Raw genomic sequence first — 25,867 nt, forward strand, 5'->3', positions numbered from 1 at the left:
ATCTTGAGGCTGTAACCAGAAGCCTAAGTAGTTCCCTCAGGAAGTGTCGGTATAAGATGAACACCTTGGACGGACATAAATTGAGATTCATCTTCCCAAACAGTTCATACAGCCCTGCCCAAGAGCCTCACCCCACCCCATAACCTAACGTCATTATTTAGCTAGAAAACCAACTTGGTTATGGAATACTAAAGGAATTCCATGTATGTCCCTGTATGTTGCAGGGACATACATGGGCATACATACACATGCTTGAAAATGTAGCTTGCCGTCTTTACATAGAGCCCGCTGCTCGGAGCTATGCTGCCTACGGGGAGAGCAAGCAGAGCCTGTTCCCTCAAAGGCTTTAGCAGTGAAGACTTGGAGAAATTGTGGAGCTTTTACAGCCTACACTCCAGGTCACTGTCTGCAAGAGCAGGTGTAAGGAAATGTTTCTTCTGCACATGGGACTCTCACAGCACGTCACTCCACTGCCCAGTACCACGGGACAACAGGGAATGGACAGAGGTTCTCAACCTTCCTGCTACTGTGACCCCTTCAATACAGTTCCCCATGTTGTGGTGACCCCCAACCATGAAATTATTTCATTACTATCGCATAACTGTAATTTTGCTACTGTTATGGTTGTGAACCATAACATAAGTATGTGATATGTGACCCCAAAGGGGTCTTGACCCACAAGTTGAGAACCCCTGGAATAGAAGCAGTGTGGAACTCCTGGGCTCCCTCTTTTCCAGCAGAGGTGACTGAATGGGGAACATTGGGGTGGCTGACACTTTCGGTTTCCCCAGAGGGGCCATGTTATCTATATGAAGTATCTTGGTTTTGGAGTGTGGGCTAATAGATTACATGCCAAAGGAATCTCTTACATAGCCATTATGTGTGTGCGTGCATGCACATGTGTGCAGTATGTACATGTCTGCGTAAGTGTGTGTGTGTGTGTGTGTGTGTGTGTGTGTGTGTGTGTGTGTGTGTGTATGTATGAATGGGTGTGCTCAAGTATAGCTATGGTCACACATGGATAGTTTTGCCATGTTGTGAAGACTGCCTCTGGAGCAGAATAAATAAAATAATAGTCAAGCCTGCTGAGACACATTTTTAATTCCCTCTCTCTGGAGGCAGAGGCATGTTAATACTCTGTGAGTTCGAAGCCAGCCTGGTCTACATAGGGAGTTCCAGGCCAGCAAGGGCTATATAATGAGACACTGTACCCCCTTAAAACACCCAAATTAGAAACAAAAACAACAACAAAAATGTAAACAAGAAAGTTGGTGGGAAGAAACAAGCTGAGATTCTGTGGGTGGTGAATGGTGTCACTGAGGAATACAGCCCTAGCCCACGAGGAAGATATTTGGTGTGGGTGCCTCCCCCTCCCTCTTCTACCCTCCCCTCCCCTCCTCTTCCCTCCCATCCACCTTTTCTCTTCCTGCCCTCTCCTGCTCTCCTCCTCTCTTCTCCCTTTTAATTTTTGAAGTAGTGTTTCTCCGTGTATCCCAGGCTGCCTTGTACTTATGACCCCCCCTCTTCAGGAGTGCTGGGATTATAGGTGCTCAATACCATGTTGGACTCAATTCTTTATATAAACTTTGACTTTTTTCCTTTTAAAATTATCTCTTAGAATTTGGAAGTAATTACTCTATTGCATTTTAAGCTCCTATACGTACTTATTCATTCATTCATTCATCTATTCATTCATTATTATGTTTGTGCATACCATGTGTACATGTATGCCACAGGTTATGTGTGGAGGTCAGAGGAGAGCTTGTGTGAGTTGGTTCTATCCTTCCACCTTGTGGGTTCTGGAGATTGAACTCACAAGGCTATTGGGCTTGGTGGCAGACATCTTTACCTGCTGAGCCACTAACGCTTTTGGATAAACCCCAATTGTGGTTTTCTGTTTCTCCTGATAGCATGAAGCAGGTAAGAGCCACAGAGCCGCAGAGTATAACACCCTATTGTCTGCATGAAAACCAAGAGCAGCCACGCTTCCGAGTGCCGCGTCATGACAGGGGATCTGGACTGCTGACCTGTAGGCAGGGCTTGTTAGCTGTAAAGAAGTCACTTAGGGGACCTGCCATGTCTCCTCCTCCTCCTCCAACTTCCTTGGATGTGATGTCCAAATCATTTTGAGTCAGTCTTGTCCCTCCATCACTCTCCCCAGATCTGCATAGAACCACAGCTGGGCCAAAAAAGAAAAAAAGAAAAAAAATGTGTCGGAATTTTCTAGTAGCCAAGTCACAGGAAGAAAGGAAAAAGCCAACATATTAATATTAGTAGATGCTTAGTGGAATGTGCTTTCAATATGACCAGGCTAGTACAAAATTAGTGTGAGTTTGGAGCATTTCATGTTGCCCCTCTTTCGGTACCAAGTCTGGAGAACCAGGTGTGTCCTGTCCTTGAATCATGACCTGGGCCACTGTGACTTACTGCCAAGGGACTGCGGCTCATGCCTGGCTTGACTTCTTAACATTTCTGCTCTACTCCCTGGGCTGTGGATGTCAGGGAGCCAGAACAACAGGCTCTGCCTTTGATCACCTTGTTGTCTTGTTTCTGAAAAAGGTTCCTGGACCTAAGAGATGGCTCGGTAGGCAAAGTGCTTACCACACAAGTATGAGGGCCTGAGTTTGAATCCCCAGAACCCACATAAAGTTGAACACAGTAGTCCGCGTCTGTAGTCCCAGTGTAGCTAAGGTGAGAGAGGAAATGGGGCCAGGTAAATCACTGGGTTAGCCTGGCACATGCAGCCATGAAGAAGAGAGATACTGCCTCAAACAAAATGGGAGGGGAGAAATGTCACCTAAGCTTGTCCTCTGATTTCCATAGAAGGGCAATGGCATGTGTATTCACATAGACGAATGTGCTGCACACACACACACACACACGCACACACGCACACGTGCACACACACACGTCCATGCATCATAGAGACACACATTTACACATGAAATAAGTAATTTAAAAACTAAAAACAAGCAAAGAAAAATCTGAAAATTGAAGACTAAAGAAATCATGGCTGCTCATTGGGGTTCCCAACAATGGGAGTGGGGGTGTCTCTGACTCTTCTGCCTATGCTTGGGACCCTTTACCTCCTATTGGGTTGCCATGTCCAGCTATGATATGAGGGTTTGTGCCAAGTCTAACCATATCTTGTGAGGCCATGTACATGTAAAGATCTGACTTCAAGTCCCAGCACCCATATAAGATGCAAACCGTATGGCCTGCTCTCGTGATGCCAGTACTGGAGATTCCCTGAGGCTAACTGGTCAGCCAACACAGCCTACTTGGTAAGTTCTAGGCCAATGAGAACCCCTTCCTCAAAAGATGTGAACACACACCATGTGTGTGCATGCAAGTGTGTGCGTGCACACACACTTACACACACACACACACACACACACACACACTCCAGATGACACTGTTGGAAAAAAAAGCCATTAGATGCAGCTTGATCCAGAGACAGGCTCAATTACAACTCCAGCACCAAGCAATATTTGCTCAAGGAATGGAAAATGCTTGAACTTTGTCCCGGGAGCATGCTTCTCCAAAATGTGTTCTCAAGAGAAATAACACTTCTAGGAGCTAGATATGACATGCTGCTAAGGCTAGATACTGCTTGACCCTGTGACTTAGGGATCCAAGGACTCACTGGGTCAGACCATCTCTCCCTGCCAGTTCTCTCTTGCCAATGCTGAGCTCAAGTACCCAGCAGGCAGAACAGCCCGCTCAGTGTGTTGCCAGAACAAAGGACTCTGTTTATACCTGAATTGAAATCTTCAGACTGGAACACTACCTGCTTTGGTCCGAGACTCTCAGGAGTGAGCAGCATGCTAAAGGACTGAGGAAAGAGAGGGGAGGGGGAAGGGAAGAGGAGCCCCGAGGCAGCCTTCCTACAGCTTCTCAGTGCTATCCAGGGAAGCAGCAAGGACACTACTGTGAGCCTGGCACTGACCATGAAGCTGGACACCCCAAGGGGACAGCATCATGGAGAGCAAAGCCCCAGAGAGCATACAGGGCACCTCCTCTCTACAGGGACTTTGAGAGGCTGGGGTGAGGTAGTCAGGAAGTGAAGGGGTTGGGATGAAAGAGGAAGGAATCAGGATGGGAGGGCAAGGGAGTACACCAAGCTGCCTAGATGGATAGAACCAGCAGGGTGTGCTTTCCTGGTGTCCTCTGGGAATTCAAGATAAATGGTGGATCGGCAGGTGGTTTGACAACAAAGCAAACTCCAGGTCACCTTCGGTCAATGACAACCTTGGCAGGTTCCTCTGTCTTGAGAAACATTCTAGAAAGAAATACTGACTGCTGAGCAATGACAGTTTCTAGACTCCAAGAACCACACGAAGCTGTTTGCCTTGTGGTCACGTTGGCAATAAAGATGACAAGCCACCCTCTTTTATGATGGATTTATTTTATTTTTAATTGCGTGTATGGGTGTCTGTGGGTGGGTATGTGCATGTTGGGTGCAGGTACCCATAGAGGCCAGAAGAGGGTGCCAGAGCTGGAGTTGCAAGTGGTTGTGAGCCATCTGATGTGGGGGTAGGAACCGAACTCAGGTTATCAGCAAGACCATTATGCACTCTCAAGCACTGAGACATCACTACAGCCCCCACAGCAAGGGGCCCCAGTGTCAGGAACTCTTGAGGATGAACATATGACTTGCTTATCTCAGTTTTCAGATTTTGACAAAACTTGTGTGTCTCTGCTATGCTATCTCCATGGGGCTACCAAGACCTTAGAAATGGGGAGATCCTTATTTAAAAGAACATAAATTCCTCTTTGGTCAGTGTGGGATAGGCCCTTTTCTCTGCAAGCTCCTGGTCTCTTCACATTGCTGTCAGTATCTTGGTTTTCTAGTTTTATTTCTCAGCAATGTGGTGGTTACAGGGTTGTGTGTTTTCTGATCTGAAATGGCAACCCTATTATCTTTCTGAAAATGAGTAATGTAAACTTTTGAAGTTGCGTTTTCTCATAACATAGGCTAGTTCCCCTCAAAATAGAAATGAATATATATATATATACTAGAAATTAATTAATTTAATAAAATAATGCTTTATATGTATACAGTGTAATACTTTTGAAAATGATAGGGTTGTGTGTTGGCAAAGGTGTGGGAAAATGTGGAGCTTCTGAGAGAGAGAGAGGAGGTGGAGCCATTCTGCCGGAACTGCAAATAGCCTTGCACCTCCCACAGAACGAAAGATGGAAGAACAGTCTCAGGGGTGGGAGACAGTAGGGAGAACCCTGAGGGACACATAGACCAAATTGTCAGGGCTTTATTGAACATATGGCTAAGTTTTTAGAATGTACCTTTTATTTAAATTCTTAACTAGTGGAATCCATCATGACATTTTGCCTTTGTATTTTGCTTTTGTTTGTCCCCTTTGCCATCCCTTCTGCCCTCCCGGTGCTGTCTCCCTCCCTGTCTCCCTCCCTCCCTCCCTCCCTTCCTCCTTCCAAACAGTCTGCCTTCTGCTTTTGCGCCTCCCTTTTTTCCATTTCTTTTTAAAAGATTGGCTTTATTTTATGAAGGCCGGCGGAGGGATCAGGGGTTAGGAGCACTCAGTGCTCTTGTGGAGGATCTGAGTTTTGTTCCTAGCACAGGCAGTCTCTCTTTGCATATGCATGAGTGCAGTTATGCATGAGGCCAGCAGAAGGCGTCAGATTTCCTGTAGCTGCCACTGAAGGCAGTTGTGATCAGCCTCATGTAGGTGCTGAGAACTGAACCCTGGTCTCTGGAAGAGCAATACATGCTCCTAACCACTGACATGTCTCTTTTTATCTTTCATGGGTGGTGGTGCATGCCTTTAATCCCAGCCCTCAGGAGGCAGAGGCAGGCGGATCTCTGAGTTTAAGGTCAGCCTGGTCTACAAAGTCAGTTTCAGGACAGGCAGAAACCCTGTCTCGAAAGAAACAAAAAAGCAAAACAAAACAGAAAAGAGTGCCCTTAAGATTTTTCTTTCTCTTCATGGTTTTCTTTCTGATTTTATCACAAGCAAATGCTTCCTTGTCATTCTGAATCTGGTTTGTTTCCCTTGAATCTAAATCCTCAAATTCCATCTGCTTTCCTGCTAGTGTCATGATTCCTTTCTTCTCAACAAACCAAACTTCACTCCGAACCCCGCCCACGTTTTCTGCACGCTTTATACCTGCTGGTCGGATACCACATGTCAGCCCAGCATCAGGGTACCATAAGCATCTTCTCAGACCAGCATGATGCTGCCTTAAGGGGTTGATGGAGAATAAGAGCAGGCCAACTAGGGTTCTGCATCTTCACCTTCCTTACTCAGGTTGTTGATCCTTGTCTGCCATGGAAGCCTGATGAATGAGCCTAGAGTGACAGCCCTGGACCAGCCAGATATGGTCACTAGCGGGGGAGGCTGCTGAATGCATGGGGCTGCAGCATCTGGCCTTTCTTTGCCCTGCTGTAAAGCTGAGAACACCATTGTCACACAAGGAAAATGAATCCTTTTCTTCCTTCCTTCCTTCCTTCTTTCTTTCTTCCTTCTTTCCTCCCTTCCTCCCTCCTTCCTCCTTCCCTCCTTCCCTTCCTCCTTTCCTCCCTCCCTTCCTCCTTCCCTCCCTTCCTTCCTTCCTTCCTTTCTTTCTTTCTTTTTTTTTAAAAAGACTTATTCCTTTAGTATTTACTTGAAACTGTGGGGTTCAAGGACTCTTTCTTGCTCACCATCCTCTTTTCTCAAATCCATTTACTATTTTCTTTCCTGGAGAGGATTAGGTGTTTCTAAAGCCAGGGGATTAAACAGATCCACAGTGATGGAGACCTACATGGGCTTCTGAGCTGAGATTCTGAGATGGCCTCCATGTGAAGCCGAGCTGAGGCTCTCAGGCTCGAGGTGATGTCTCAGGTCTTGTCTTTCCCAGAGCTCAGCTTTTCAGGAAAGAGACTGTAGCTGGGGAAAGACTCAGGACTCTGGGTTCCAGTAAAGCTACAGTGTGAGAGAGAAAGATTCCAGCTGGGTGCATGGAGGGATTGCAGGTTCCAAGGTGGCAGCTCATACGTGACACTGTCTCTAGCTAGGCGATGCTGTGGCTCCCCGTGAAGCCATGTATTTTGCCTGCTGCTTCATCCTGGTTCTCATCTGTGACCAGTGGCATCCTGGATGCCCTATGTTGCCTTCCTGATCACCTACCGAAGCTCTACCTGCCTCCAATTCTTCCAGAACCCCTGGTCTCATCTCCTTGGGGTCCCTGCTCTTGATACAGCCATGAACTCTTTTCATTTGCCAGGCTTAGTTCATGTCCTCCCCAGACAATCCTGCTCTCTCTTTCTCTCTTTTGCTTATTTTGACTTGTCTTTTCCTAGAACCTAATCCATCTGGCAAGGTGTGGTCCTTTGTACATCTCCCCAACTAGGACCCAACCTACAAGAGCAGGATTTGTCTTGGGGATCCTTGGGATGCCCCAGTACTGTATTTGGGGTTTCTGAAAAAGTAGGTGTAATCCCCTGGTCAGAGTCACTATTTCACCCATAAGAGAATCAGTTTGCACAAAGCACCTCGAGTTAGGCACCTCGTAAGCATCTAAGCATTTGTTAGACTGACAATGTACACAGCAACCCAAAGACGGGTCTGAGGCACAGTGTGGTCCTCGCAGGTGTGATACGGTCTGAGTCCCCAGCTACTTGCTGCTCTAACCTCGTGGTCTGCGGATGCTTCAAAGGAAACCAGTTCAACTTCTCTTGTGAAGAAGCCACAGACTAGAAGGGCTTAGAAAGGCTTCTGAAGGGTGGTGGGTGTGGAGAGCTCTATTTTTTTGAGCAAAGCTACATTGAAACCGAAGAAGAAAGGTCGCGTCTTGGGCCTGAATGTGGCTGCGGTCAGGTTCACAGGCGAAGGATGTATCTTGCATGAGTTGCCTCTGAGTACCTTGCAGGAAATGAGGGGGACAAACCTCTCAAAATGCATAGCCCCAGGCTGGAGAGAGGGCAGCGCACTAATGCCAGACACCACTTGGGGGAAGTCTGTAGCGCTTACTGTCACCCGAATAGAATCTGTCAGGGTGCAGCCTCAGGAACCGACTGGAGCCTGGATATGGGTCCTGCCTGATCCGAGATGTTAAGCCTCTCAAACTACGCCCTAGTAAACCTTTATTTTTTTTCCTACAGTACCCAGCATCAAGTGTTTCCTTTATAGCAACAAACTAGAGGAAGATAATGTATCGATTGAGTTGGGCTCTGATATAGATTTGCTGTGTGATCCTCCTTATGCCTTATAGCCTCTCTGAGCTACAGTCTCAGGAGGAAGCCTGTAATAGACAATTAGGTCCAAACGACAAACACATGGGTGTTTACCGCTAATTGTCTGGAAACACAGACAGTATTGGCAGATCTTCAGCTGGTATTTATTTATTTTTCTTTGCCAGAAAATATTAATCCTTATTTTCCCATTACATTTCTTATTTTTTAAATGTTGGTCACAATCTCTAAGCCTTGAAAACACTTAATGGATGTGGGCCATAAGCCGTCACCTGCTGCCACGCCGGAGGCCTTCACTCCCCGGGCCGAGGGGTGGACTCAGGGAGCTGTTTCTCATCAGGTTTCTATGGGTATGCTTACGTCAGCTTTCAGAGCGAGCCCAGTGACCCTGCAGGAGGAAAGAACTGCATGTTTGTTTGCGATGCTTCCAGCTAGCTGGAATGGAGCTTGCATGCTCAATATTGCCTTTTTCTCCACCCAAGTCCTGCTCGCAAAAGGGGCAGTTTCAAAACTGACCCAGGCCTGTACCTAAGTCGGATGGCTCTTCTGTATCTTGTCCAGATAGGCAAGGTCACCTCTTCTCATTCTGGACATTGGGAGGCATCGCTCTGAGCACTGGAACTTGTGGATTTAGTAGGAAGGGGCTTTCCTTGTGACGTGACAGATGTCCTACGAATGGCTTGTGGAGGAAGCTGCATCAGAGAGACCAAGGCACTGTTTTTCTATTGGCCCATACCATCTGTCACCTAACATATGGTGGTCATATCACTATCCCAAGGTTTTATTAGGTAGCCCTTGCAGACTTGGTACTTATTATGTAGCCCAGGATGGCCTCGTATTCATGGCAGTCCTCCTGCTTCAGTCTCCCAGGCGCTGGGATTACATGGGTGAACTGCCACACCTGTCTATAACATCATTTTAAAATATTGATTGATTGATTTTTGGTTGGATTACCATAAGGAAATATAAGGAAAGCCAGTTAGCCGTCAGTCTTAGCAGCTGGTCTTGGGGAGGGGAAGGGGTCCTTCTGAGTGATGATGAAGTTTTTCTCTAGTAGCAAGGATGACGTTTCCGTACGTGTATCATATATGCCATTGTGGGAGCCCACAGATATGGATTTGTTCCACCTTGAACTAAAGGTCAGAGAGTTTGGACTTATTCTCGCTCCTTCAGGGTTATATGACAGGAGGTTTGACCCAATGTGTGGCTACAAACAGGATGTTTTGACCTAGGGTGTGGCTGCTTTATGTTTTGGGTATTAAGACGGTAATTACTTTGTTTGTTCCTCGTGTCATGGTAAAGAAGTCTCTTGCCTTCCCCCTCCTGTTTGGATTGGGGTACCTAAAGGCCATGCGAAATAAGCACAAAATAAACACAATAAGGGCTAATCTCAGTACTTACTAGATGTTCTGCAGACTCTACCAATTGTCTCTTGCCTATTTCTTTCTTAATCTTCACGTTTCTCTCCAAGCATGGATGAATCAGCCAGGCGGAACCCGGGAGTTGTTGCCCAGACGTGGGACACAACACCCCATCATCTCCTCAGGGACAGTTGGTCACACAGCCTCCTCATCCGCTGGTGTGCCTAAAGCAACCATCCCTGGGAATTTCCAAGGCAATGCTGGAGGCTCAGGGCTGGAAGGAGAGAAGGGGGAAGAAGGCTGGTGGAGTCTTAATGGAGAGTGTCGTCATTTCCAAACCATTAATCAGTCCTCTCTGGGAGAAGCAGCACCTTGTAAAAAAGTCACTTAATGTTTTCATGGCCTTGTGATCTGTGGAGAGATCCATGGAGGCCCATCTTTTACAGTAACACAGACAGAATGGATGCTCCTGCCTTCCCGTATTAGTGGCTAGTGAACTCTGAGCTTAGCCAAACCACATAGCAACAGGCCAGTGTCTTAGGTGTGGGATTCTAGCTGTACAATTTTCTACATATTTCCCCCTTTCTTCTCTTAGCTTTCTGTTCTGAGCAGTCTTATCTCATGGCTATTTTATTACAGGTACCTGTCAATCCTTTTTAGGAGCTAGGAGTAGTTTATGTGTTCTTGTGTGCCGTTCAGGCTGACAACCTTCAGGCTCACATCTCCTGCAGAGATTACATCTCTTAAGTCCACAGGTCATGCTGAGGCCACAAGGAGTGAAAAATTACCCAGAAGGTCTCTCTGGCACAAGGGTCTCAGAGGGGCTAAGCACCATGAGTCTCAAAGGAATTCTTGGCATCTATCTGCAGTCTATTTCTATGGAAACATATACCTGTTGTGAATTTTTAATATGAGTGGAATTAAACAATGCATGACTTCTGGGTTCCAGCTTTCTTTACTTGCAGAACGTTATTGAGGACTTTCTCAGAGTAGAAGGAAACTGAGACTTAGAACTGCCTCCCCTCCCCGTCATTCTGGGAAGGCAGACTGTTGTTTGGGTCGCAGCCCCCTTGGTCGCATAATGGTATTTCATAGTCAAATGATCTCATGAAAATCTCCAAGAATTGAAGGGTTAAATGACTTTCTCCCAATCACACTTGGAATGGTTGGGACCAGCAGCTCTAGACCAGGCTCTTTGAGGTGAGATTATCCAGATTATTCTGCGGGTCGCAAATTAGCGAGCACTCATAGTGTCAACGCCCCTGGGTGGATGTGGCTGGAGATGATCAGGACCCTGGACAGAGCAAACATTTCTCTGCTTGGTTTTCGGAGAATTTTGTGTGTCGTATTGTATTTATGTCACACTTTCCACCCCTTCTGCTCCTCTCATATTCCCCACACCCTCTCAAATTCATGACCTCCTTTTTAAAAATTATTATTGGTGTGTATGTATGTTACATAAATACAACTTGCTGAGTCCACTTAGAGTTGCCCATAGGTACATGTGTTCATTACTTGGGACTGGATAATCTATCAGGGGGCTTTGTCGTGGGGAAGACTGATGTTCTCTCTCTCTCTCTCTCTCTCTCTCTCTCTCTCTCTCTCTCTCTCTCTCTCTCTCTCTCTCTCTCTGTAGCCATTGATTGCCTGTAGCTCTTCATCTACCGGTGTAAGGGTGGGGCCTTTGGAGATTCCCCCACCCACACTGGCAAGTCATTGTGTGGTGTCATTGTGATTGTGCAGGTCTTGTTTAGGTGACTATACTATTGAGATTTCATGAAGGTAGCTTCCCTGTCACCTATAAAAGACAAAGTCTCACAGTAGGCATCGTGTCCTGGTCCTCTGGCTCTAATGATCTTTCTGCCCCAGCTTCCTTTTTGTTTCCTAAGCCTCAGGTTGGAAGGGTTGTGTTGGAGAGGCAGCAACTGAGAATGAGCAACTGAGGGTGAGGTCAGCTCGTTTGTTCTCTGCATTTTGACCAACTGTGGATTTCTGTGACGGTCTCCCACCTGCTTCAAAAAGAGACTTCATGATGAGAGGCGAGAGCTACACTGATCTGTGTATCCAAGCACAGGCGTGAAGAATGCAGCTGGGAATGATATTGGTCTCTCCATGGCTCATTCCTTTGCGCACTGCACATCTCTCTACTCCTAATCTATCTTCAAGACCCCTTCACCCCCTAGCAACCCCATCCTCGCTGACAATGACACCAGGGATCTCTTGCAAGAATGAGACAGCAAGCACCCAGTGTTGGCTTATTGCATCATCGATGGTACCATTCTTGTGTGGTAATATTAGACTAGACTTCGTGTTGTAATGACACAGTCTCCAGCTGAACCCGGTGAGGTTGCTGTTTGTCATCTGTAAGTCATTACACATGTCCAGACTCGACAGTGAGTCTGTTGTCTCACTTTTCCCAGATGACAGAACCAAAGTGGATGACTCATAAACAAATGGACAGCACTAACCAAGTTCAGAATACAAACCCAGACTCCTTTGGTACGTCATTAAGATCCTTAAATCAAGTTTCCCTTTGGAGATGAAGATGTTGCAGTCAGGGCAGGGCAGATGGCTCAGCTGGTAAAGCGCTTGCCGTGCAAGAGTAAGGAGGTGAATTGGATTCTCGGGAACCTGTATACAAAGCTGGACTCAGCAGAGCGATTCTGCAATCCCACCACTGGGGAGGCTGAGGCAGGAGGATCCCAGGCACTCTCTGGCCAGCCAGCCTAGCTGAGTTGATGAGGTTTAGTTTTTTTTGAGACTCTGACTCAAAAAAAAAAAAAGACGCTCAGTGTCAACCTCTATGCTCTCTGCCCACATGCGTGCACACATAAATACACACCCACAGGACACACTCACGGACACATGGGCATGCACACTCACACACATCCTCTCACAACAAGTGTTGCAATGGAATGTCTACATGGTTGCGCTTGGCTTCTTTCAGGCTCCTGCTGAGCTTTCTGGTTAAACTCATGGATAGTCACTTTTCACAAATCACTGTTGCGATTTGGCTTGGCTGTTAGCTGGACAGCCAACGTGGCAGTTGCTTGAGCCGTCTCAGCATCCTACTTCATGGCATCCTACAGGGCATCGGCTCTGTGTGGAGTTTGGAAAGGTGACATAGAATGTGTGTACGTGTTCATTTTTGATCTCATGGAAATGAAGCTTCCCCCGGAGATCTTCTTAGCCCCCATTCCCAGGCTGTGCCTGCAAGACCCTAGCTCTGGAGTTAACTGTAGCCTTCTAGAACCTTCTGGCTAGAGACACGTTTGGGCTTGCTACCCAGGAGACTGTGTGTGGCAAGAACAGGTCGGGGTGTAGGGAGCTGGAGCTGGAGATCCCTACTGCCTGGTTCAAACACTGACTGTTGCCTGCGATGTAGAGGCTTCTTGCTCAGGCTGTTAATGACTCACCTCCCCAACTGTGCCTTAGATTCTGCATAAAGCAAGAGAGGCACCACCCTGCAGTGCTGACATAGCCAAGATTTGGAGGACTGGGGAGATTTTAGGAAGCAAAGCGTGAAAGTAGCCTTCTCAGTCACTGTAGCTGGTATGGAGTCACACGTGAGCCCTTCTGGGCACCTGGCTGTCAGGGTCTCTCTGAGGCTAGGAACGCAATCTCTCCACCTCTGGAGTCTTCACCATCCCCTTTTGTTCTGTCTGCAGCAGTAGATAAGTGTCTGCTGGGTCTGTAAGTGCCGCTGGGAGTCTGGCATTTGGATTTCCCATGGCACATGTGGTGTGAGGTCCCTGAGACAGAGGCACCACAATACCTTCCACAAGCACCCACTTTGTGTCCTTATTCCGAGGGACTCCCTCATTCGTCTCTCACTCAGATGTGTCCCAGGAAGGACAGATTCCCCCAGGTCTCCCTCCCATGACTGCCTGCGTTTCTGCAGCTGTCAATCTTCGATGTGCCCTATCTTGTCTCCCTTTCTTACGAGGCCGGGGATGGGAGCTATTTCTAGAACACGTATGTGTTGGGGGGAACCCATGAGGGGAACTAGGAAAACTCAGCTTACCTCTCAGTGCTGTGGCAAGGTGATAGACCAGTCTGGGAACCCTAGGCTGGGTGCACAGAATGGCAGACACTCCAGAGGCTGAGCTCCAAGGTCAAGGAGCTTGTTAGTTCCATAGGATCTCAGTTCCCTTTATGCTTGCAGCAGGCTTTGTCTTTACATGTCTATGTGTATGGAAGGGAAAGAAGAAAAGGGGGAAGGAGGTATTACCCTTATAGCATCATTGAACCTTATGAATCTCTAAAGAGCTCTGTCTAAAATATTGCTATGTTGAGGCTCCAAGATATACCTTTGGAGAGAATAGTTCAGCCCACAGTAGTGCATATGGCCTCACCAGGCGCGGATGAAAAGCGCCGCCCCAGCACCCTGCATCACCTGCTTTCTCCCTGTATAAAGGGAACTTCTGCCCAGTAGCTCTCCGTGCCCTCACTTGCTCGCCAGTGTTTGGATTCTACCTCTGCCTGACTTCTCTAACAGAGGCTCCCACTTTCAAGCCTGATCCAACCTGTAGATGCATCTATTTTGGGAATAAATCCACTATGCTTGTTTTGAGTCACTGGGCCTTATATCAAAACAGGAGTAATTGAGAGAGAAAGCCATGGCGACAGCTGTTGAAGGAACAGCAGCCCCAGGGACTCCAGGCACCCTTCTTCCTCTGTGGCTTCTACACTCGGGGCTGTGCTGCAGCTGACTGAAGTGGGCACATCCCATTCACCATCCGTATAGAAGATTCTTGTGTTTTGTCCAGTTGCCCGTGTGTAGTGTTTCTCTGTCCCTCAAAGGTGGCTGAGATTTGAACTCTGAAGTAGGTCTTACCTCACTCCCTTACCCTCATTGGAATTTCTTTCTTTTTGTTTATAATTCTGCTTGACACTTCAGAAAATCAATTCAGGTTTTTCCGAGTTATTGTATCAGTGAATACTGAATGTTTGAGAAAGACCTATTTACTAGACTTTCCGCTTCGGCCCAAGATTTCAGGATTGCATTCCCAGGAGATCTCAAGTCTGGTCCTGGGACCATCTGGTCACTTGCCTGGAGCTATCCATAGCTGTGTGCCCATCTGCAGGGTGTAAGGAGATGGTGCTTTCCTGTGTGCAGTGTTGACCCTAGGATTTCACATGCACACTGTCTCACATGACTGTGCTTTCTCTTGTGCATCCTCACTCTGGTGGTCCTGAACCCTGTCCCTTTGCTGGGCTTTGGCTGCAACTACATGCAGCACTTTAAGAGTTAGCGGTCCAAGGGTTAGGCAGATGGCTCAATGGGTAGGGTGTTTGCTGTTCAAGGGTGAGGATCCAAGTTCGATTCCCCGAACCTGCATTTTAAAAAAGCCAGCTACGTACTCTAGAGAGGTAGAGACAGGAGGGTTCTTTAGTTTTGCTGGCCATCCCAGACCGTTAACAAACTCCAGTTTAGTGTGAGATGGTGCCTTAGAAAAAGCAAGCTGATGATGTATGATGTGTGACAGTTGCAGTCATCCTCCGGCTTCTACCTACAAGTACACATATGTGTAAATACACATGTACAGATTTAGCTCTCCGAGGCAGCGAGGAAGTCTGCGCAAGCCAGATTGCCTGTTTTTGCAATGCTATTCCAGGCCAGAAGAGACTGGGAAGGAGGGATCCTGTTCCCCGAATCACCCCTCAACATAGTCGTGACAGTAAGTGAGTCACACTCTCCCCATCTCGAGGCTGTGGGCGTGTGTCACTGAGCTTAATTACTGAGCCCTCCGATGCGGTCAGCAGCCAGTGGGATCCGCCTCCACAGGGGTCCCATTCTGACACAGAGGAGAGCCACATGCACTTAAGTGACAGACAGGGGTGTCCGGGACCTCAGCCTGTGGAAACCCTGTATCAGGGTGTGTCAGATCCCCAGTCCTCCCTGCCGTGTCCTTCTGTGGATCCTCAGCTTGGTTGTCACCCTCACTGCCTGGTACAGATAGATTTATCGTGTTGCGGCTGCAAGCCCACACATTATAGAAGCCTTATGCTCATATATATATATATATATATATATATATATATATATATATATGCACAGAATGGTCTTTATTTGGCACGTCTTAAACAGGGCTTGTTAATTAGGACGGCTTAAACTTCAGAGGGGCTCAGTTTAACTAGAGTGATACCGATTTTCCTGAGCAGACAGCCCTGATGCCTATGATGTTGCTATGAAGCCTTTTAGGGTGCACCTCGCAGTCTAAGGGTTCGATAGGATAAGGTGAGCGCCGAGCACTTGCTAAGTTGTCCCCAGGTGTTTCAATGGCCACGCATCAGAACTGCATGTGTGCTCTGCTCTCACAGGGAACACCAGAGCCTATGCAACTTCAGCCGCCACCTTGAGATCACAGCCACAGCACCCGTTCCCGTGTCAACTCTGGCTTCTTTGAGGATGAGCCACGTGCTTATAGGGACACACTCCTAACCTGCTGCTCAGTCACGGAGCCTGCTCAGGTTTAACCTGGCTTCCTCCCCCATTCCTTCCTATCTGTCACTGGTCAGGTTCGACATCCCTGCCCAGGACTCAGCTCTTCCTTGGCTGGTCTATGGGCTATTTCCCACGATCTCTTTCCTTGCTGGGGACTGAGGTTGTAAGTGGTCCCTGGGTGCTTCAAGACTGGACTGATCTGTAAACACTGCAATAGGCGGAAAAGCAGGTGGCGTGTCTTTCTCTTCGCCTGGCGCTGTCTTGGCGTCGTGTCTCCTGCCTCAAATTAGACAGCCCACTGTTTTCCCCTCTAGCAATACCAATTGCAGCCATTGAACCCAGTGGAATGGAATGTCATAGGGTGAAGAGTTGGTCACCCACTAGAAGACTGGGTGACCGAGCCTTACCTCCTCAGTGCCCAAAGCAGCTCAGTGTTCACATGACATCACAGTACAGGTCGCTGGTCCCATTCTGCGACTGGCATGTGCGTGGCTTAGAAAAGGAAAGATGGGGGTCCCACCTGGCTGAGGTTTCAGAGTCAGCACCAAACCTAGCTCTAGTCTCCAAACCGGAACTTCGTGTCCCCAGGCCCGTCTTTAGCTCACCATGCTCCTTCCTTCTTTTCCAGAATGGTGAACTGAAGGCTGATGTGCAGAGGGAGCATCATCTGAGGCCCCTGGAAAAGCCTTCCCTCGAGGGCCCAGCACCATGACCAGGTAATAATGCTTCTATTTACCCACCTTGGTAAATAGAATACCAATAAGTAGATACCTCAAGAGGATCTAGGAGGAGTCCCAGGGAAGGGAGGGCATGTGGGATGAATGGACTCTACCCAGCCAAACTGGCCCAAGACCCAAGCCTGTTGAATCACCCAACAGCATCTCTCAAACATGAACCTCTACCCAGACATCTACCAGCTATGGAGTCAGGAGCCCAAACTGGAGTGTGACGATCCATCCTGAATCCTGCCTGGCCCTTCACACTCTACCCTTCTCCGCTACGCTGTGGGGATGCTGGCGAGGCCCTAGCTCTCCACCTGGCTTCCATAGCTGTGGGCATCCATGCCAGATACTCTTTTTTGCTTACCCAGAGGCAAAAATGGTTTCTTATTTTGGCTCTCTACCTCCCTGCTTGCCATCCTGTCGCGATCCCCGTAGCAGATGGAGTGATCTTGGCTCCTTCAATGCACACTCTCCCGTGGCTCCCATAAATACATGGAGTTCTGGTGACCTTGTGTGACCTTGGTATCTGCCACTCCTGCCTCATTCACCAAGTTTTAGCCACCCCAACTTTTTTGCAACTTGGAACCTCGATCTGTTCTCAGCTCCAAATAGTTTCTGGTTTCAGAATGCCCTGTCCTCTCCTCTTCCCAAAGTCCCAGCCACTGAAGCCCTAAAGCCTTCCCGTGAAGCTTCCTGTCCACGCCAGCCTGAAGGCTTGCCTCGCCTCAGCTCTCCTTCTATGGGACCTGGTTTCTATGTCATTTCGTCTGTCAGTCCTCTCTCAGTCTGGCCTATCTTCTCTGCTGTGTCTGTCTGTCTGTCCCCACTGGTCTGGTCTTTGCTGTCACCGCCGCCGCTGAGCCGCCGGCATGTGGAATGCAGAGATCCCTCCAGTATTTGCTGAGTAGTAGATTAGCCCTTTTGGGTTTTGATGTTTTAGAGTGCGCGTCTCACTATGTGTATCAGAAGGTTCTAGAGCTTGTTTTTCTCATGCTTTAGCCTCTTGAGATCCAGAATGACAAGCCTGTCCCGGTGGAAAAATTCTTTTTCTTTTCAGTTTGGGGAGCTGAACCTTGTGTTTGCTAGGCCAGGGCTCTACCTCAGAGCCACACCCCCAGGAGCCACACCCCCAGGACCACACCCCCAGGAGCCACACCCCAAGGGCCACACCCCCAGCTCTGACGTCACAGTTTCACCCAGCTGTATGACAAGGCACAGCTGAACCCTCACGGGTTGGTACCTGTGCTCCAGCTTTTCTACTTAGCAGCATTTTGAAAACGGACATTTTGGATTAAGGCGATAGCCCTACGGTAGAGCACTTGTTTGTAAAAGACCCTCAAAAGAAAAAACAATCAACTCTGGGAGCAGAGAGATGGCTCAGTGATTAAGAGTGTGAACTCAGAGGACCGGAGTTTGGTTCCCAGCAGCCGTTGTCTGACTCACAGCCCGTTACTCCAGCTCCAGAGCTCCTATCGCCCCCTTCTGGTCTTGATGGGCATTGCACTCACGTGCTCAGCCTCCCTATAACTTGTAAACGCATAATTAAAAATAAAATCTTAAAAATGGGAGGGCCTTTTTTTCTGTCAAGAAATTGCAGTGTCAGTGAGGGTAGGGACCCCTGTACATTGCTGGTGGGTGCTAGGCAGCCAGTGGGGAAAGTTGGCTGGACGTCCCTGCAGAATTTAGCTAGGACTATGTGTGATCCAGCAGCTCCACTTGGGTCTGTGCTAGTTCTTCTTACTGATGCGGTGGTAAAATACTCTGACAAAATCAACTTTATTTTACGGTCCACCATTGCAGAGGAGGCACAGGGGCAGGAGTCTGAGGCAGCTGTCACATCACATCCACAGTCAGGAAGCAGAGAACAGGGGATGACGGCATGCTGGGGTCCAGCTCACTCTCTCTATCTTACACAGGCCAGGATCTGCCCAGAGAATATAGTCCCAGCTACAATCGAGATGAGTTTTCCTACATCGGTTAACTAAATCAGATTCGCCCTCCTCCCCCATAGGTATGCTCGCCCGTCTCCCAGGCGAGTCTAGAGTCTGTCAAGTTGGCAGTTCACACTGTCACAGACAGTGAAAGCGGGGCACTGGAACTGTGTTTGTGTGTCCATAGTATGAACTTATAGTGACCCAAAGCTGGAAGGCACCCATGTATACCCGATGATAAACAGACACACAAGGAGCTCACGGGTACCCCGGCTTGACTCTTCCTAAAGACCAGAGATGTCCGCTTCTGCTGCCTCCTCTTCCTGCCCTTTTAAACAGGCTTTGGGGCCCTGAGTGAGTGTACCTCCCCTCCCCCGCTTTGTAGGGGTGTCAGAGGAGCCTGGTGACTCACAGGGTACAGACGGTAACAGCACACTGGCAGGGGTGTGCCCAGGCCTTTCCCACCCCCACACCAGCCTGGCTGGGCTCTCTCTATAATGAGAAGCCATTCTAATATGAGCCAGGGCAGGGGTGGACCTGGGGGACATCAGGGGAAGCCAGTAACAAAATGATGGATACTGAACAATTGAACTTTTTATTTGTTTGCTTATTTGAAGTCGGGCGGGGTGGGTTGGGGCAAGGACCTTGTGCATGCCAGACAAGCTTCTACTACTGAGCCACACCACCCTCCTGTTTTTGAAAATGAATGTGTTTTCACATTAGTGCCTTTTCCCCTGCTCCCACCAGCTTCTCTTCTTCAAAGCAACTCTTCAAGCACACACACATACCAAGGATACACACAGGAGAAGGCTCAGTGACCTTCTCAGCCCAAGAATGACGTCAATTGATGGTGACATTTGTTTTAAGCTCTGTGTACAGAATGACAGGGCTGGTGGGGAGCTGGTGAGAAGCTGGTCCATGGGCTAGCTTTAGTCCTCCTTTTAAAGTCACCCCCCTTGGTGGGATGGTTCTGTGAGTTTCTGGTCAAGGCAACACTCCCGCAGAAGCAGGTACAGTCTTGGCTCCGAAGCAGCCTATTTTCCCAGCCTCTGGGATGCACTTGACAACCCTGTTTCTGAAGAGTAAGACGTGGTTCAGCTTCGTGTTTTCCTTAAGGCCGGTCACTTATGGGCCCCTTCCCAGCATTCCCTTTTAAACAGGCTGTCAGGGACCTGGGAAGATGGCCCAGAAGTTAAAAGTATTTAATGCTCTTGTAGAGGACCTGAGTTCCGTTCCCAGCACCCATAAAAACACCTGCCCCCCCCCCCAGTTTCCAAGGGACATCTGATACCTCTGGGATCTGGGGGACCTGCACTCAAGTATATATTCTCACACACAGACAGACACATATACACATAATTAAACTTACGTGTATAAAAAAATAAACCTTTGAGTAGGCTTCTAGGTGCCGAAAGAGACTGCTTCCCTTCTGCTTTGTAGGGATGTCAGAGGAGCCTGGTGACTCACGGGGCCCCAGACAGGAACAGCAGGCTGGTAGAGATGTTCCCAGCTCTGTCCCACCCCCTTGCCAGCCTGGCTGGGCTCTGTTCTCTTCCCAGTTCTGAGTGAGCTAGCTTGCAGGCTTAGAGCCTTCCACAGGAGACAGCAGCTCACCAGCTTGCCCGTGGGCTCAGCATCTTGTGTCCTCGAGTAGCTGGGAAGTCCCACGACAACAGTGAACGCTACATCTGATTCACAGTAGGCAGGAGCTTGTCAATACAAACCCGGCTCCTGGGAAGACTTCGGGGTCCGCTCTTTCCCTTTTCCATTCTTGCATGGAGTTGAAATCTGTTTTTTTTTTTTTTTTTTTGTAGCCCCCATGAAGAGAGCAACATTAATTATGGAAGAGAGGCGAAGTGTGGCCTCATTCTTCCTAAGCTTGAGCAGAGCTGAGATCCAGATGTGGTCCAGACTATTAAACACTGCACCAAAGTCCCTCTGACGGACAGCCTTGTGGAGGAGCATCCAGCCCAGAAATCTGGGACGCAGTACAGAAAATGTCCCCAATACCCCGAGGCTTGCAAAGTCACCTGTTTACTGATCTCACAAACTAATTCTAGTTTCTTCCTTGGCTGAGCTAGACAGAGCTGGGAGCTGTCCCCAGGCGGGACAGCTGTCCTGTAGCAGGTTGAGGTTTGAGGCTTCGTTTGCATCCGGTAGCTACGGCTAAGTGTTGTGAGCTTCTCCCTGCCAGGCACCTTGTGGCTCCCTCTTGAATCAGCTGTGAACTGGAAGTGTTCGAGCAGATACCTGGCGGCTAGTGTTGCCGAGTGAGCTTTACTTGTCTGATGGGGCAGCATGCAAGCCTGGAGGTGCCAAGCCCCCAAGCCGGGTGTCGTATCAGTTAATCTATAGCCCAAGGACTCTTGAGCCGCAATCTGTAAATCCAGTGACCCTGTTGGCAGAGTTCACATCCAACTACAGAATGCCAATATAAAAAAATGTTGGCATTAGTTTAATTGAGAACGTTATAGGGGTTTGTGGGGACGACACATAGATTTTGAATTTGGTAGGCTAAGCAAAGGAAAGCGCCCCTGCTTTTATTTCCCATTTTATTCCAGAGACACTTGCATGCATATAGGGACCTCAAGTCTTCTTTATGTTTGGGACAAAGGAGAGCAGCATGGCTTCGTCCTTTGGCCATTTGGATCCTGTACTGTTTGTCCTGGGGTGCCTTGTTGCTTTGAGTACTCCTCTCTTGCGAGATGTACCTTGGCTCAGTTCCCAGGAGAACATTCTAGGCCAAGTACGTCTCCAACGGCAATGTGGAGAGTTTTAAGAGGTGCTGTATGGTCCTAGGAATGTGGACTGTGAGCCCCACACCTTTGTTTAGACACACATCTGCTTTTTCCCTCCCTTCTCACCTCCTCACATGTGCTGGGCTCTGCTGGGACCTGTGTGCCAAAATAGTAGGTTCCTAGTGTGCCCTGGGCTCTTGCCAGTTGGGCCCCTTCTCCTCACTGGACCCTGCGGTGGCAGCAGGGTTAAGAGGGCTTGCACGTAGAGGTAAGGGGTCTATGTCCCTCCAGTGAAACCAATGGCCACCGACAGGGCCCTTCTCTGGCCTGTCAGCTCCAGTGCCCCTCCCCCTCTTTACCCAGCAGAAATTGGAGTCAGGTCTCTGACTAAGGCAGTGTTCATGGATGCTTGAGAGGAGTGTCCTGGGGGTGGCTAACAACTAGCGGGGGGGGGACCTGAATGCAAGTCCTGATCTGCCCTGCCCTGCATGGGTAGTGGCTTCCCCATTCTGAGCACTGTATCCTCAGTGTGGCTGGAAGAAGACCAGTCAGAACCTTTCTCACATGGTTTTGTGCTCAAATAGTCATTGTCACGGGGCTCCAGTGTCACTGGGGCTTGTGTCCCATGGATTTCTGAGTCCTAGCTGTTGGGTGAAGCTGAGTGCCATCCCTTGATAAAGCAACAGGGACGACTGAGTCAGGGTCCTCATGAAGAATGGGGAGTTACAAGACAGGGTCAATAGCTATGGGGTGGGAGTATGCTGGAAGTTGGGGTTACAGCCTTCAGACACAGAGCAATAGGGATGAGGCTGGGTAGGACCCCACCTGAGGGCTGGACCCCATCTGGGAGTAGGTTGTGTCTCCATCAGTATAAGATTTGGCTAACTGACCCCACAAGGTCTGACAGAGGATGCTGTCTGGGAACGAGCTGAAGCAGCACAGGGTGCTTTCTGGGGACAGTTCCAATGACAGTCAACAAGAGCCAGCTTCCATGCAGGATCATCACCCACACTGCAAAGGCACGGAGAAAAGGAGTGTGGCAAATTGGGAGTGGGTGGAGGCAGGTGGTCGGATGAGGCTTTCGTTACCTTCTGTGGGCAGGGAAGTCTGTCGGAGGGGTTCTGCTCCATAATGGGGTTGGACAGGGATGGGGACGGTGCAGGATGGGTGGGTACATCGTGACAGGCAATGGAGTCCCTAAGTGCCAAAGATCAGGGGTGGGAATGGACTTGATTTGTTCAGGGAGTGGAGACCACGGTGTCCTCAGCATGTGACAGCCCAGGCCAGAACCAGCAGAAGAGAGGGAGATCTTAGAGAGGCTCCAACTCCTGGGGAGTTTGGATTTTGTTTTGATTTCTATAGAAACCCTAGGAAGTTTCTAGCAGGGAGAGGCTGGGTTTGAGAACATTTCATGAAGCTGTACTGGGCTCCAAATGAGACCAACTTCTGAGTGCTCAGAGCCCCTCCCCCACCCCCACCCCCTTTTACTCTCTTGACAAGTGGGAACATAAGACATGGCAGTTTATGTCCAGCAAACCTGTGCCCTGGGGTTGAGGTTCACGAGTGAGGAGCATTTAACCGAAATAGATGACGACATCTTCTTCCGAGACTGTTGCCAGAGGCCTGCGGTGGTGACAAGATGACTTGCTTGAGCCCCTGTGTACCAGACATCCCCCATGACCCCCTGCAGCAGCCCCTGGAGCCACCAGGAGTGTCACACGCCTGCCCCCTTTCTCTTGGAGTCAGGGGAATTGGCTAGTAGAGCAAAGTCTCATAGTTCATGAAATCTCTGCGATGACCAGGGCTTTGGAGGTGGGAAACAGAGCTTTGTGACAGTCTGTTCCAATGTTTGGGAAGAAAGGAAGGAAGCTAGAAGTCTGCCTTTGGGTTGGAATGTGTTGTTTCCCCCTAAGAGTTAATAGGAGCTCAGTTCGCATCAGTAGCATGCCCTGACCTTTTTTGTAGAAACAATAAGAGAGACAGAAAAGGGTGTGTCTGTGTCTATGTGTGTGTGTGTGTGTGTGTCTGTGTATGTGTGTCTGTGTGTGTGTGTTTCTGTGTGTATGTGTGTGTGTGTACACATGCCATTTTCATCCATTTCATCATTTACCGGGTAAAGGTTTTAGACAGAATTAGTACTTGCAGAATTAACACGTTCTTATTCATTAGGATTCTCATGATATCTGGGGCCAAAAATGATTCCGAATGACCTAAGTAACTTTGATAGAAAGATAAACAGCTTCAGGTACAGCTGGATCTCAGTGTTCAAGCCTTTTCCCTCTGCGTGTCTTGGCCCTGTGTCCTCACTGACTTCATCCAAAACCCGCTCTTCCCTTGTGGTGGCAAATGACGTGGTAGTTCTAGCCCTTCTTCTCCATTTCCAAGGTCCCCAGAGAAGAGATTCTCCTTTTTATCAGGGTCACAAGACTTCCCCAGCCAGTGACTACATCTAAGGCATAGAGTATTGCCCATGTACCAGGGTGGGCCTTATTCCAAGCTGGAACCAATCACTCTGGGTATGGTGAAGGTGTGAGGGGGCAGGAGGGATGTCACCTCTGGGTGCCTGGTGGCCCTGACTTGTATGAACAGCTCCAGGCAGTCTATCCAGAAAATACCAAGGCTCTTTACCGCTCCAGAGGAGCCTGAGCAGGTGCTGGAGGGGACCAGCAGGGTACCCCTTCCATTCTGGACTGATCCTAATGGCCTCCATGTCTCCTGTCCTTCTGCTCTCAGGTGAAGACTGAACATGCCTGGCTCTTCCTGGTGTCCCGAGAGGAGAGCTTGATTCACCGTGCAGGAGAAACGCCAGCTCCAAGTCAAACTGGAGAACTTGGAACAGGTCCTGAAGGTAGGAAGGCTTCATGATCACCCTTCTGCACGCAACAATGGGGTGGGGCGGGATGGGGGTGATGACTACTTTCCCAGAGGCTCAGAAAACCTCTCCAAAACCGAGGACTCTCGGGGCCACATTGACTCTGTCTCTGGTGTAAATGTAACAGTGGAAGACCATGTGTCTGGAAGCCATCCTGACTGTGTGTTCTATCTCTGAGGTTGCTAAACACAACTCGGCACCATGGAGGTGGGAATGGGAATGCTGTAGCTAAAACCAGGTTCCTAATCTCCGTGCGGTTCCTATTGTTCTCAGAGGTTTATAACGGAGGGTCTGTCACTGCTGTTGCCATGGTTAGAACAGCACCATCCTTTCTATTGATGTGGATCAGACCAACCGAGTGCTGCCTACAAATGTGTGATGTGGGCAGAGCCCCCTCAGCAAGTAATGGACGGATGGCTAAGCTGTTGTTGCAGAACGACACTGAATGCATTTTTTAGTTGTTTGTTGTTGTTACTGCTTTTGTGATGTTCAAAACATATTAACCACTAGATGTTAGAAGGTTATTGTGCTGTCTAGTTTTGTCAATATAGAGTCACCTGAAAGAGAACCTCAATTGAGAAAATGCCTCCATAAGATCCAGATGTAGGCATTTTCTTAAGTAGGGATTGATGGGGGTAGGCTATCCCATTATGGGTGATGCCCTCCCCGGGCTGGTGTCCTAGGGTCTATAAGAAAGCAGGCTGAGCAAGCCGTGAAGAGCAAACCAGTATGCAGCACCCTCCATGGCCTCTGCATCAGCTCCTGCCTCCAGGCTCCTGCTCTGTTTAAGTTCCTGACCTGACTTCTTTTGATGATGAATAGCAATATGGAAGTGTAAGCTGAGTAAACCCTTTCTTCCCCAACTTGCTTTTAGGTCATGGTGTTTGAAACATAGGGTGGATCATCTCCAACTCTACTGGCTGTTTTTATTTTATTTATTTATTTATTTATTTATTTATTTATTTATTTATTTAATTGTTTTTGCTGGTGTGGCCCTCACAGCCACACTTATGCTAATTCATTTGGAGACTCACAATAAGAAATGCATGCCCACACAGCACTTTGATGGAGACCTGTCTAGGCTCCTCTGGGCAGCTGGCTTCTCTGTGGGCTTCCAGTTCAGAATGATGAGAGAGAGTACCACGTCAATCATAAAGCTGCTATCTCTACCTACCAGGAACTCTTCAGGACATAAGCTGCGCCCCCCCGCCCCGGCTCACCTCTTTTGGTAACAAAGAAAGTGTCTGGTAGATCTGATGGAGTGTGAGCCTTGAATCCTGGCTATCTGGAGCTCACGTGTGAAAGTGACCAGGAGGGACAGTTTAAGTTGATCATTCTTGGAAGACCCCAGGAGTCACTTGGTGATGCCAGAGGCTCACTGATTGATATAGGAAAGAGCCCCACTGGTGGTATGCCAAACCTCCTGTCATCCAGACCAGAACTCAGTAGCAAGGGATTGTCTCACACCAAATGCTGACAGTACTGAGACAGGCCAGTTTTACAGGTGTAAGATGGAATCTCAGCATTGTTTTGATTTGCATTTCTCTGATGACTAAGGATGTTGACTATTTCCTTAAGTGTCT

General features: G+C 48.6%; 1 protein-coding gene across 8 annotated transcripts in view; it reads left to right on the plus strand.

Annotated features, from left to right (window-relative positions):
* Positions 1–25,867, plus strand: part of Rimbp2 (RIMS binding protein 2) — a 190,343-nt gene that overhangs the window by 84,420 nt on the left and 80,056 nt on the right. For all 8 annotated transcript variants that reach the window (XM_087903610.1, XM_087903611.1, XM_087903607.1 and 5 more), the window contains 2 exons: positions 16,650–16,737; positions 24,146–24,260. The gene's annotated coding sequence lies outside the window, so the exon portion shown is untranslated. The remainder of the gene's footprint in view (positions 1–16,649; positions 16,738–24,145; positions 24,261–25,867) is intronic.

This window comes from Myodes glareolus, chromosome 2 (assembly GCF_982192425.1).
Source record: "Myodes glareolus chromosome 2, mMyoGla1.1, whole genome shotgun sequence".
Taxonomy (NCBI): Eukaryota; Metazoa; Chordata; class Mammalia; order Rodentia; family Cricetidae; genus Myodes; species Myodes glareolus.